This window comes from Scyliorhinus torazame, chromosome 1 (genome assembly GCF_047496885.1).
Source record: "Scyliorhinus torazame isolate Kashiwa2021f chromosome 1, sScyTor2.1, whole genome shotgun sequence".
Classification (NCBI taxonomy): domain Eukaryota; kingdom Metazoa; phylum Chordata; class Chondrichthyes; order Carcharhiniformes; family Scyliorhinidae; genus Scyliorhinus; species Scyliorhinus torazame.
Window position 1 is genome coordinate 176092054 of NC_092707.1, and position 13723 is coordinate 176105776.

Below are 13723 nucleotides of genomic sequence, written 5' to 3' on the forward strand. Positions count from 1 at the left end.
AACCTCCCATTTGACCATCGTGACAGCTGGAACGACGGCAGACAAATGAAAACAGACAATTAATTAGCTTCCCACCTCTTGGAGTGGGCTAATTACTGAAGTAGTGCTTTGTAAATTCCGACTGATGGAGTATCCAGGGACCATTACTGAATTTCATTCATTGTTTTCTTTCGACAAATACACCAACAAACAATGATTCAAGATCAAAGGATACCATAAACCTTCTCAACCGTCAACCCCTCTGAGGAGAAATGTCAGTTGTGATGAATATTGATAAGGTGGTGGAATGGGCAAAAATTACTCAAACTATAAGATTGACAATGATTTAGTTCATCTGCTCACCCAGCAAAAACACTGCACGAATACTCATGCAAGGTGAGTAAAGCAGCAAGCAACGCTCTGATCCAGCTCAAACATTATACAAACTGCTGGTTTTTATATCATTACTCCATAGACTTTCCCTTATCATTTAAAGTGAATTTGAATTCTGTCCATTTTGCTTTAATGCCGATATACTTGAGTTGAGCCACTTGTTATGTTCCTTACTACCCCAATCACCAGGAGAGGGAACCTCGCCATCATGTGTTGAATCAGTTAAGGGAGGATTTTAAGGTTGGCGAGCAATTGGGGGCAGGGGACGAGGGTGATCGTAGCGACGTGGGAGAGGTCCCGAGCTCCAATTTCCCAGAGAGGGGGAGGTGAAGGTACCCCGATTGCCCCAATTATGAGGGGGGCTGACACTTCCTGCCTGAGATGAGGAAAAGTTTAAAAATCACTTTCTCATCTCACCCTACCCACCAGCCTAAATATTGAGGCTGGGTGGGATAAGGCCTTAAGTGGCCCTAGCCCCTACTCATTCAACTTGAAATTGCGTCTGTGGGTCCGAGGGTGGGGGTGGTGGAATCCCGCCCATTCAATTTTATGCTCCGCCCATTCAATTTTATGCTCCCCCCCCCCCCCCCCCCCCCACCCACCCCCCAACCAACCCAACCCTATCTCAATGCCCACCTGGGGGTGGGACGGGGGCTGGGGGGCAGGAGCATAAAATTATGCCTGTCGTCTCTTTTTCCAGGCTTTATGGTGAAATAGAAGGCAATTACTTCCTGCTGCTGAAGGATACATTTTTTTTTCCAGTTAAGGGGCAATTTAGTGTGGCCAATCCGCCTACTCTGCACATCTTTGGGTTGAGGGACAAAACCCATGCAAACACGGGGAGAACATGCAAACTCCACATAGACAGTGATCCAGACCTGGGATCGAACCTGGGACCTCGGTGCCGTGAGGCAGCAGGGATAACCTACTTACTGTGCCACTGTGCCGCGCTGTGCTGAAGGATACATAATCATAATCTTTATTAGTGTCACAAGTAGGCTAACATTAACACTGTAATGAAGTTACTGTGAAAATACCCTCGTCGCCGCATTCCGGCACCTGTTCTGGTACACAGAGGGAGAATTCAGAATGTCCAATTCACCTAACAAGCACGCCTTTCTGGACTTGTGGGAGGAAACCGGAGCACCCGGAGGAAACCCACGCAGATACGGGGTGAATGTGCAGACTCCACACAGACAGTGACCCAAGCGGGAATTGAACCTGGGACCCTGGAGCTGTGAAGCAAAAGTGCTACCCACTGTGCTACCGTGCAACCCAATACAATCTGTGGGAAACAGATCCAGGGAGAAGCCTCAACAGAAAACTAATTAAAGTGAATTCAGGGGCAGATTTATTGCTCAAAGGTGATCAACCATTGAAAACCTTATCTGGCTCCACTTGCACAACAGGCAGCACTTCCAGGATGCTGGTGGTGTGGCAAATCCATGGCATACGCTGGCAGTTAATGTAGGAACACCAGTGCTTTGTGGAATAGGTTGAAATAAGTACCAATGTTACCATTATCACCACTTAGTGAGCAGGATTCTGAGACTAAGTGATGAGGCCGGCACAGAATTCATGTAGTTCCACAACAGCAAAACTGGCGCTGTTCCTGGATCGATTCCGTTACTGTTTAGGGGCTGGCACCGGTGCCAAATGGAACACTATCGTCTCCAATGAGAAATGGTGCCGGATTCGCCGGTTTCGCGATCAACACTCAGGAGGCTGACAAGCTGCAGCCGCACTGTAACATAGTGATTAGCACAGTTGCTTCACAGCTCCAGGGTCCCAGGTTCGATTCCCGGCTTGGGTCACTGTCTGTGCGGAGTCTGCACGTTCTCCCTGTGTCTGCGTGGGCTTCCTCCGGGTGTTCCGGTTTCCACCCACAGTCAAAAGATGTGCAGATTAGGTGGATTGGCCATGATAAAATTGCCCTTGGTGTCCAAAAATGTTAGGTGGGGTTACGGGGATAGGGTGGAGGTTTGGGCATGGATAGGGTGCTCTTTCCAAGGGTCGGTGCAGACTCGATGGGCTGAATGGCCTCCTTCTGCACTGTAAATTCTATGATATCCACATTTCACCTACCACACACACCATCCCAGCAAGATGGCAGCAAGACGCCCGGCCCAAGATTCACTGACACTGGGTTGGAGACCGTGATGGACGCGATGGAGGAGAGGAGGATGGCCCTGCACCCTGGCCCAGGAAGGAGGCTGCCAGCCGCTATTTGCTGTGTCTGGGCGCAGGTGGCAGAGGCCGTGAGCGCTGCGGACAACATTGTCTGGACTGGCCAGCAGTGCCGAAAGAAATTGCACAACCTCCTCAAGGTGGCCAAGGTGAGTAGGCAACACTATGCCCCGGTACTAAACCCCGTCGCACACACCCGGAACCCGAATTCCCCCGCCCCCCCCACCCCCCACCCAGAGGGCGGCAGAACACTCACCCTGCACCACACGCTAATGCCATGACCGGGTGCCCTGCCACTGAGGTCACCCACCCCCTGGGCTGCATGCATCAGACTATTTAACTGTCTATTTCTGTCCCCCCCCCACCCCAGAGAATCATCGAATCATAGAATTTACAGTACAGAAGGCCATTCAGCCCATCGAGTCTGCACCGGTTATTGGAAAGAGCCAGGCCCACATCTCACCCTATCCCCATAACCCAGTAACCCCACCCAACACTAATGGCAATTCTGGACACCTTTTGGACACTAAGGGCAATTTAGCATGGCCAATCCACCTAACCTGCACATCTTTGGACTGTGGGAGGAAACTGGAGCACCCGGAGGAAACCCATGCAGACACGGGGAGAACGTGCAGACTCTGCATAGACAGTGACCCAAGCTGGGAATTGAACCTGGGACCCTGGAGCTGTGAAGCAATTGTGCTAACCACTATGCTACCGAGCTGCCCTACCCAGCCATACCCTGCTGCACACAACTGCCGGGATGCGGGAGAAGACAGGAGGGGGACCTACAGCCCCTCACCATGACCGAGCGGAGGGCACTGCATATGGTTGGAAGCCCGGAGGAAAGGTAGGTTGCCGAGATGGAGTTCGGCCATGGGCGAGGAAGTGAGAACCCACTCATTTGTGGTTCCCCATGACAGGTGTCAACATCCCTCCCCCTCTCCAACACCACACTCACCCCACCCACACACTCACCCCCACCCAGGCCTGCAGTCCAAACATGCTCTTGTCTTGTTTCTTGCAGGAGCAGCTGGAGGTGGGACAGGTCCATCTGGTATCCCCTGCCCCCAGCCAGTGCCAGTCGGAGCCTCCCCCGTGATCCGAGCAGCGACAAGAGCATCTCGGCCACCAGCCCTGCGCTTGAGGTTCAGGAGACCCCGGAGCTCGGGTTGGAGGATAACAGTAATTTTCCGTCACAGCTATTTCCAACACCCTCCACCGTCCCAGAGACACTCACCTCGGTTGGGTATGATATTGAAAAGGCTCCTGGGACACTATCTGGTGCTCACCACACAGCTGATCCGGTACAGAATTTGGAGGTAGGAACACCTGAGAGAGCGGACGGTCGGAGGGCGGGTCGACCCCAGGAACTAGCTGTTGTCCAGGTGAGTTTCAGGCTTCTGGAATGGACAGTCCCATCAATCGTAGAGATGTAGCAGAGCCAGGGAGTACATGAGGGGTTGTTGGTGAGCATCCAGCACCTGCAGGTGCAGTTGGAGGAGTCCAACCGCGTGCAGGCACAGGAGGTGGTGCCGACCATGCGTGCCACCCAGGCCAATACCGCACAGGTGGCATCCGCTGTTGAGGCATTGGGGGCAACGTTTTGGCTATGGATCAGCATTCTGTGCGGGTGCTGGCCGAGGCCTAGGGCAGGGTTGCCGCCTCACAGGCAACCATGTGCCAGAGCCACCTGGACATCGCAGCGACGCTTCTGAGCGTGGCCCAGTCACAGCAGGGTATGGCTGGGAACGTCAGCAGCATTGCCCAGGCGCTCACTGACATTACGCAGACACAGAGGGAGGTGGCCTAGTCCCTGTGCTCCATGGCCCTGAGCGTGCTGACCCTGGTCGAGACCAGAGCGGGCCTCCAGGACTGGCTGTACCACGTGATGGGGGAGCCTCAGGGGATTGCTCCGCTCACACCCTCATCCCATGGAGTAGCCCAGGGGCCATTGGGCACCCTGAATGAGGAGGAGGTGTGGGGCCCGTGCCAGTGATTTCCGCAGGGGAGGTGCCGGAACACTGCAGCACCTCGATCTCCTCCCTCCTGTCCCTGGTGCATCTGGTGGGCAGTGAGCGGATCAGGGCAGCGCCATGTCACCTGGGACACCTGAGCAGCACGGGCCCCTCCAGGCCTGGTCGCCCCAGAAGATGTCCGTCAGCGGGGACCCAGGTTACAGGGCAGGAATCACAGCAGGTCTTTAAGGTCCTGTTAGGGCTCGTAAGGCCAGAAAATTAGACACCAGTTAAGTTGGCAGAGGTGCAGGTTACAGAGTAGTTATAGGGGCTAGGGCACGTTTATGTATATATTTGTACACATTAAACACCTGTTCCCACTGTTACAACCAGTCCCCCAGCTGGGGGAGTGTCTCGAACATGTCAGGAATCGTCGAGTGTGCCAGGATGAAATATCGGGCACAGACATGAACGATCCGCAACTAATGGTCACATATCAGCTGCACGTTCATCGAGTGGAACCCCTTTCGGTTTGTGAACAGTGGCCTGTCATTTGCAGGTGCTCGTAGGGTGACATGCATCCTGTAGATCACCCCCTGGACCCGGGGCATGTCGGTGATGGCGCCACACCCCGCTGACCGGTCCAGTGAATTGGATGTGTTGAGCTGCCTGGGCATATGGGGCCTTCGTGATGGTGCGGGTGCACCTGTGCACCGAGCTCTGTGGGGGTCCTGGACAGGTCCCTACTTGGCGCCTGGAAGGACGACGTGGCGTAAAGGCTCAGAGTGACCGTCACCTTGATGACCACCGGAAGCAGATGACCTTCCCCATGCCCCCGTGGTGTCAGGTGTGCCATCATCTGGCAGATATGTCTCTCTTCTCAGCCGGAATCTTCAACGGCATGCTCGGTCAGCCTCATGTGGCACCTCCTCCTTGGTGGGGAGGGTGTATGGCTGGTGGCACTCTGCAGAACCAGGGGCCAAGGTGCGGGGTCAGTGGAGTGCACAGCAAAATGGCTGTCTTGCAGTTTGCGATATTGACTGTCCATGACTGGATACCGCCCTAGTCCCATTGGGGGGGGGGGGTCACCCTGGCCACTTGGCCTGTCCCCCCCCCCCCCCCCCCCCCCCCAGGCCCTGACAGGGCCCACCACACGACAGCCAGTGTCCGCCCGGCAGCCCACGGTCGCGCCTCTCTGTGTTCTAAATCCCCTCTCTCCCTCTTCAGCCACGACGCCGGTTTCACAATTTTTAAAAGCACAAATGAACCGCTCCATCGGGAACTCAGGCTATCGGAGGAGCATCGCGGAGGCCCCCGAGAATACTGGGTCAGGCCCGCTAATGATATGCAAACGATGTTTACTGTACGTACGTTCCGGAATGCACTGACGCCGCTGTCGAGGTGACAGAGAGTTGCGATTTGACGCCAAATCGCCGCTCACCGTGATTTTGCCGTTGGAACCGATTCTCCGCCCATTCACGTTTCAGCATCAGCCAACGGAGAATCCTGTCCATTATGTTTCAAATGTCATTAAAGGGATGGAAGACCCCCCCCCAAAAAAAAATCTAGACAGATATAGCTGGAGTGACTCCCAATAAACAGCCTAATTCTTCAAATGTGGAGAGATTGTGGAGTGATCAAGAGCCTCACACCAATATACCCAGTGAATGAGAGGCAACCAGATGATCCGGAGAACTGTACTATACCTAATGCAATACACTTTCATGTGCACTAACAACTTGCATTTATATAACACCTTTAATGTATAAAAACATCTCAAAGTGCTTCTTAGAAGCATTCACAAAATTTGACTTTGTAAGGAAATGGGGCAATCAAAAACCTGGTGAGAGGGGTTGGTATTAAGAAGCCTCTTAAGTTAACAGGAATAATGAGGTGGGGAGGTTTATGGAGGGGATTCCAGAGCATTGGGCCCAGACAGCTGAAAGCAGAATCATCAATGATTAGATGATTAAAATCGGTGATGAAGAAGAGGCCAGAACGGGAACAGCATGAAGATCTGAGGGTTTGCAGTGCGAATGGAGTTTGTAAATAGGGAGGGGGGATATCATCGAGGAAACTGAAAATAAGAATGAGAATTAAAAATAAATTGAGGTGTTGCTGGACAGGGAGCCACCATGGGTCTGCAAGTATTTGAGTGATAGGTGAATGGGACCTGGCAGAGCTTTTGATGAGTTCAATTATACAGAGGGTTGAAAGTGGGAGGCCAGTAAGGAATGTTTGGTAACAAAGATAGGGATAAAGATTTCCGAAGTAGACAAATGGATGCAGGAGACTTCCGGTGGCGGCCATTGTATGAGTGGTCGCACACAGGGCAGCTCCTGCATGAAGGAGCCATGAAGGACTCCTGCAGGGCAGCACGGTAGCCTTGTGGATAGCACAATTGCTTCACAGCTCCAGGGTCCCAGGTTCGATTCCGGATTGGGTCACTGTCTGTGCGGAGTCTGCACATCCTCCCCGTGTGTGCGTGGGTTTCCTCCGGGTGCTCCGGTTTCCTCCCACAGTCCAAAGATGTGCGGGTTAGGTGGATTGGCCATGATAAATTGCCCTTAGTGTTCAAAATTGGCCTTAGTGTTGGGTGGGGTTACTGGGTTATGGGGATAGGGTGGAGGTGTTGACCTTGGGTATGGTGCTCTTTCCAGGAGCCGATGCAGACTCGATGGGCCGAATGGCCTCCTTCTGCACTGTAAATTCTATGAAGGCACAGAAAAGAGCTCTTTTTACCTGATAGTGGGTGGAATTTTGATGAAAAGGTGTAGGTGAAGGTTGGAGGAGTAGTTTCCCCGGGAGTGGATGGCTGCTGGTTACCAAACTCGGCAGAAGACGGTGAGAGACCTGGCCTAAGAGCTGGAGGAGACCTGTGCTGCAGCAGCCAGTGTAAGGATGGCTGCGGGGGAAGGGCTGGTACAGGGTGGAAAGCCACAGATGGAGCAGTAGATGGCTTTCATTAGGAGGAATTCCGGCAACAGAGGAAGGAAATGCACGAGGATCACTCGAAGGCCATCGAAGGAGCTGTGGCAGCCTGAAGAGTTTGTTGGAACAATTGAAGAAATGTTTGGAGGTGCAGGAGTTGCAGATCGAAGGAGTGATCTCGGACCACAGCGATCGTGTGGTGGCTCTGGAGGTGGAGGTGGGGCTCCTAGGGGACCTGTGTAAAATGTTGCGGGCAAAGGTGGAGGAGCAGGAGAAAGCCTCGTGAAGGCAGAACCTGCGAATAGTAGGCCTGCCTGAAGGAGTGGAATGTGTGAGCACCATGAGGTATGTTGCGAAGATGCTGGCGGGACTGGTGGCAGAAAGGGTGCCAGATAAGGCCCCTGAAGTGGTCCGAGCGCATAGGACCCTAAGGCAGAAGCCTAGAACAGGGGAGTCGCCATGGGCGCTGATCATGATACTCCACAAATTTGGGGAGGAAGAAGATTTTGCGTTGGGCCAGGGAGAAGCGTACCTGCAAATGCGAGGGGAATATGGTCCGAATTTATCAGGACATCAGAGCCGAGTTGGCGAAGCGGCAGGCAGGGTTCAACAAGGCCAAGGCGGTGCTGTATCGGTGGCAGATCAGGTTTGGGGTGCTCTACCCGGCAAAACTATGGGTGACGTTTGAAGGCCGGGCGTATTATTTTGAGACCTTAGAAGCGGCTGAAGACTTTATTAAGGAGCATACACTGGGGGAGAACTGAGTGGACAATGCTTGGGAACCGGGGTGCTGGCACTTCGTAATGGTTGAGAACATGTTTGAAGTGGGGGTAGGGATTGGAGGATTTTTGTCCTCTCTGGTTTGGAGGGGGTCCTTTTCTGGATGTGCGGTTTATTGTTGGGATTGTAAGGGGTGTTAGGGTGAGGGGTTTATGTGGGGATGGATGTTCCCATGACCCCTCCTGTTTTATGGGACTGTTTGTGTTCAGCATTTGTTTGTTTGCTTTTGGGGGAGGCGGCCTGGAGTTCAGGAGGAGTCTTTATTTGGGTGGGGGAGGGTAAGGTCAGCCAGGAATCTGCTTCCTTCAACTGAAGAGTGGGGAAGGGAGAGGAGTGGTCATTGAGGGGAGCCTTTGAGCAGGGGCTGCCACGCTAGCAGATGATGCTGGTGAATAGAAGTGAACATAAGAACTAGGAGCAGGAGTAGGCCATCTGGCCCCTCGAACCTGCTCCGCCATTCAATGAGATCATGGCAGATCTTTTGTGGACTCAGCTCCACTTTCCGGCCCGAACACCATAACCCTTAATCCCTTTATTCTTCAAAAAACTATCTATCTTTATCTTAAAAACATTTAATGAAGGAGCCTCTACTGCTTCACTGGGCAAGGAATTCCATAGATTCACAACCCTTTGGGTGAAGAAGTTCCTCCTAATCTCAGTCCTAAATCTACTTTCCCTTATTTTGAGACAACGCCCTCCTGGTTCTGCTTTCAGTGGAAACAACCTGCCTGTATCTATCCTATTTATTCCCTTCATAATGTTATGTTTCGATAAGAACCCCCCACATCCTTCTAAATTCCAACGAGTACAGTCCCAGTCTACTCAACCTCTCCTCGTAATACAACCCCTTCAACTCTGGGATTAACCTAGTGAATCTCCTCTGCACACCCTCCAGCGCCAGTATGTCCTTTCTCAGGTAAGGAGACCGATACTGGACACAATACTCCAGGTGTGGCCTCACTAACACCTATACAATTGCAGCATACCCTCCCTTGTCTTCAACTCTATCCCACTAGCAATGAAGGACAAAACTCCATTTGCCTTCTTAATCACCTGTTGCACCTGTAAACCAACTTTTTGCGACTCGTGCACTAGCACACCCAGGTCTCTCTGCACAGCAGCATGTTTTAATATTTTATCATTTAAATAATAATCCCTTTTGCTGTTATTCCTACCAAAATGGATAACCTCACATTTGTCAACATTGTATTCCATCTGCCAGACCCTAGCCCATTCACTTAACCTATCCAAATCCCTCTGCAGACTTCCAGTCTCCTCTGCACTTTTTGCTTTATCACTCATCTTAGTGTCGTCTGCAAACTTGGACACATTGCACTTGGTCCCCAACTCCAAATCATCTATGTAAATTGTGAACAATTGTGGGCCCAATACTGATCCCTGAGGGACACCACTAGCCACTGATGGCCAACCAGAGAAACACCCATTAGTCCCCACTCTTTGCTTTCTATTAATTAACCAATCCTCTATCCATGCTACTACTTTACCCTTTATGCCATGCATCTTTATCTTATGCAGCAACCTTTTGTGTGGCACCTTGTCAAAAGCTTCCTGGAAATCCAGATATACCACATCCACTGGCTTCCCGTTATCTACTGCACTGGTAATGACCTCAAAAAATTCCACTAAATTAGTTAGGCACAACCTGCCCTTTATGAACCTATGCTGCGTCTGCCCAATGGCACAATTTCCATCCAGATGCCTCGCTATTTCTTCCTTGATGATAGATTCCAGCATCTTCCCTGCTACTGAAGTGTGGGGGAGAAGGTCGAGAGGGGTGGCCGGGGGTGAGGTTGTTGCAACGTGGCAATGGGTGAAAGATGACATGGTCAGGGGCGGAGAAAGGAGCCATCTGGGATGGGCTAGGTACCTGGTGGAATTAGGGGGCTGGAATTAAGTAGGGATGATGATAGATGGTAGAGGGGTTTGGAGGCGTAAGCCTCGGTAAGGCTGGCAACATGTGATGTCGGGGTTTGATTCGAAATCGAGAAGAGTGGCGATTTTAATGAGCAACAAAATGGGATTTGTTAGTGCGAAGGTGAGGGATCCGGGTGGGAGATATATGATTGTGAGTGGGGTATTGGAAGGGGCACTGGTGGTGTGGATAATGTGTACGCCTCAAATTGGGAAGATGTAGGTTTTATAAGGGGGTTTCTGGCAGTGTTCCTGGAGTTGGCCACGCACCATTTGATCATGGGAGGAGATTCTAACTGTGTCCTAGAACCGAGGGTGGATAGATCGAGCCCCAGGTCGATGGGTAGGTTATGAATTGCAAAGCAGCTGGGTGTGTTTATGGAGAGGATGGGTATGGTGTATCCATGGTGCTTTCAGAACCCAGGGGGAAGGGAGTATTCCTTCTTTTCACATGTCTATAAGGTGCATTCGAGGATTGATTACTTTGTAGTGAGTCGGGAGATTTTGTTTGGGGTGGAGGGGGGCAGAGTATGCGGGATAGTTATCTCGGACCATGCGACCCACTGGCTGGAGATTCGGTTTAGATCGGGATGGAGGTTTGACTCGGGGTTGTTGGCAGATGGAGGTATTTGTGATAAGGTGCGGGCGGCGATTAAGGAGTACGTGGAGTTAAATCAGAATGGGAATGTGCCGGCGGCCATTTTTTGGGAAGCACTGAAGGCAGTGGTCCGGGAGGAAATTTTGTTTCAGGCTCGTGCGGATTGGGAGAGGGAGGAATACGACCATCTAGTGAGCGAGATAGTGGAGGTGGACAGGGAATATTCGAGGGTGCCCACTGCCGGGGGGAGAGGAAGGGGACATGGGGCGGTTTCTGGACGAGCTGGAATTACCCCAGGTGGAGGAAGCAAAGGGGCAGGCGTCGGGAGGAGCCACTGGGGCTGAGGGAGGAGGTGCTGGATAGTATCAGGGGTATGAGGTCAGGGAAGGCCCCTGGGCCAGACGGGTACCCGGCAGAATCTTATAAGGAATTTGGACGGACTTGGCACCACACCTGTTGGGGGCGTTTAATGAAGCACTGGAGAAAAGGGAGCTGCTGGAGACGATGACGCAGGCATGGAATCACGCTAATCTTGAAAAAAGGGAAGGATCCGGTGGAATGTGGGTCGTATAATCCCATATCACTATTGAACACGGATGTGAAAGTATTGGCTAAGTTGTTGGCGGGGAGGATGGAGGACTGTGTCCTGGGGGTGGTTGCAGAAGGTCAAACAGGCTTCATGAAGGGCAGGCAGCTCGCGAGTATTATAAGACGGCTGTTTAATGTAGTGATGAATCCGTCGGCGGCTCTGTTACCGGAGGTGGTGGTGTCCATGGACGCGGAGAAAGCATTAAAAAAAATATATATTTTATTAAGGTATTTGAACATTTTTATAACAGTAACATAAACAGTGACATCAACATGGTAAAATAAACATTTCCCCCCCAGCCCAATCTTCTCGCACCTCAATCATACAACAATCCCCCCCCCTCCCCACCCCTTTGGAATACTGCATCTGCTGACATTTTAATTTTCCCCGAGAAAGTCGACGAACGGCTGCCACCTCCGGGAGAACCCTAACATTGACCTTCTTAAGGCAAACTTTATTTTCTCGAGACTGAGAAACCCAGCCATGTCACTAACCCAGGTCTCTACACTCGGGGGCTTCAAGTCCCTCCACATTAACAAGATCCGTCTCCGGGCTACTAGGGAGGCAAAGGCCAAGATGTCGGCCTCTTTCGCCCCCTGAACTCCCGGATCTTCCGACACTCCAAAGATCGCTACCTCTGGACTCGGCCCCACCCGTGTTTTTAGTACCGTGGACATTGCCTTAGCAAAATCCGCGGAGAAGGCATTTGATCGGGTGGAGTGGTGATACTGGTTTGAGGTTTTGGGAAGGTTTGGGTTTGGGCTGAGATTTGTGGCATAGGTGCAGTTGCTGTATGTGACACCAAGGACGAGTGTGAGGACGAATAATATGAGTTTGCGAAGCTTTGACTTACACAGGGGTACGAGGCAGGGGTGCCCGCTGTCACTGTTGCTGTTTGCACTGGCCAAACATTGGCGATGGCTCTTGGGGGGTCGGCGGAGTGACAGGGGATCATGAGGGGACAGCGGGAGCATCGGCCGTCTCTCTATGCCGATGACCTGTTGCTGTATGTTTCGGATCCACTGGAGAGTATGGGAGGGATTATGGGCCTGCTGGGGATATTTGGAGGGTTCTCAGGGTACAAACTGATTGTAGGGAAAAGTGAGGTTTTCCCGATGAATGAGCGGGGCAGCGGGCTAATTTAGGGGAGATGCCATTTAAGGTAGCAAGGGCTAGTTTAGGTATTTGGGGATTCAGATAGCGAGGGAATGGACAAGGCTCCATAAGTGGAACTTAACAAAGCTGGTGGAGGAAGACAGGAGGGATCTCAGGGGGTGGGATACACTGCAGTTGACCTTGGTGGGGGGGGTCCAAGTGGTGAAAATGATTATTCTGCTGAGGGTCTTGTTCATTTTTCAGGCTCTCACGATCTTTATGCCAAAAGCCTTTTTTCGGAAATTGAACATGATCACTTCGGACTTTGCATGGGTGGGGAAGGTGCCGCTGGGTGGGGAGCACTCTGCTGCAGAGCCAGAGGGGGGGGGCGTTGCCAAATCTGCTTCATTATTACTGGGCAGCAAATGTGGATAAGGTGCGGCGGTGGTGGGAAGGAGAAGGGGTAGAATGGGTTAGGATGGAGGAGGAATTTTGCAAGGGGTCCAGTTTGAGGGTTATGGTCACGGCAGCATTGCCATGGCTCCGAGTAAGTATTCAGGGCGCCCGGTGGTGCAATCCACGGTGAAGATATGGAAATCAGCTGAGGAGGCATTTTAGGGTGGAAGGGATGTCAGTGTTAACGCCGCTGTGCGAGAATCATGGGTTTGAGCCACGGGGGGTGGATAGTGTATACAGGAGGTGGAGGGAAGTGGGGCTAGTCGAGGTGAGGGATCTGTATTTGGAGGAAGGTTTTGCCACTCTGGAAGAGCTAGGGAGAGGGTAGAGTTGGTGAGGGGGAGTGAGTTCAGGTATCTACAGGTTAGGGATTTTGCGCAAAAGGTTTGGAGGGGGTTCCCTAGAATGCTGGGATACACCCTGCTGGAGCGAAGATGTGAAAGGAGAGGGAAGAATTGGGAATATAGTTGATTGCTGGGGAGTATGTTTTCCAGGGTGTTTATTTGCTGTAACCTGTTTTTATACATGTTTGCAATAAAATACTTTTTTTTTTGAAATGGTGCAGGAGTAGAAATAGGTAATGTTAGAGATGGAAGCAGATGGTCTCGGTGATGGACGGGATAAGGAACAGAAGCTCAGGGTCAAATAAGATAACAAGATTGAAATAGTCTAGTTCTGTCTCCAGTTCTGTGGATGATCAGCCATGATCATAATGAATAGTGGATCAGGCCCGAAGGGCCGAAAGGCCTCCTGCTGCGCCCAATTTCTATGTTTCTACGTCTCAGACAGTGGTCAGGAAGAGGTCTAGGCAACAATTCCAATGCA